The sequence below is a fragment of the Scylla paramamosain genome, chromosome 19 (assembly GCF_035594125.1).
Source record: "Scylla paramamosain isolate STU-SP2022 chromosome 19, ASM3559412v1, whole genome shotgun sequence".
NCBI lineage: Eukaryota > Metazoa > Arthropoda > Malacostraca > Decapoda > Portunidae > Scylla > Scylla paramamosain.
In genome coordinates this window covers 20765244-20766141 of record NC_087169.1, presented here as the reverse complement: position 1 = coordinate 20766141, position 898 = coordinate 20765244, and positions in this window count along the sequence as shown.

The following is an 898-nucleotide window of genomic DNA, read 5'->3' as shown; positions in this document are numbered from 1 at the left end:
TCTCTCTCTCTCTCTCTCTCTCTCTCTCTCTCTCTCTCTCTCGTATTTTCTCTGTCTCATGTTCCTTTCTCTCTCTCTCTCTCTCTCTCTCTCTCTCTCTCTCTCTCTCTCTCTCTCTCTCTCTCTCTCTCTCTCTCTCTCTCTCTCTCTCTCTCTTAGTCAGTTGGAATTCTTGTTCTAGTGTGGGATTACGTGGAAGAGAGAGAGAGAGAGAGAGAGAGAGAGAGAGAGAGAGAGAGAGAGAGAGAGAGAGAGAGAGAGAGAGAGAGAGAGAGATATTAACACTAGAGAATGCTCCTTATGTCTTTTGCATACTCATCCACCCACCCACCCACACACACACACACACACACACACACACACACACACACACACACACACACACACACACACACACACACACACACACACACACACACACACACACACACACACACACATTTACACACGATCTGTCAATATGCTTGTGTTCCCCTCTTGCTGTGACTTACAAATCTCTTCCTCTCCCCTCTTCCTCTCTCCTCCTCCTCCCCAGCTCGCTCTCCCTCCCTTCCCCTCTCTCCTCCCCTCATTCTTCCTCTCCCATCTCGTTACTTGTTCATCCTCCCAGCCTCTCTCTCTCTCTCTCTCTCTCTCTCTCTCTCTCTCTCTCTCTCTCTCTCTCTCTCTCTCTCTCTCTCTCTCTCTCTCTCTCTCTCTCTCTCTCTCTCTCTCTCTCACGTGCAGATGAATGCGGGAAGATAAGGAGGAGGAGGAGGAGGAGGAGGAGGAGGAGGAGGAGGAGGAAGCAAGAACAAGTATGAATGAACGAATAGAAATGGTATAAGAGAAGAAAGGAATGGGAAAAAAATAGGGAAGAGGGAAGGGGAGAGAGAGAGGGAAAGAAGGGGAAGGTTTA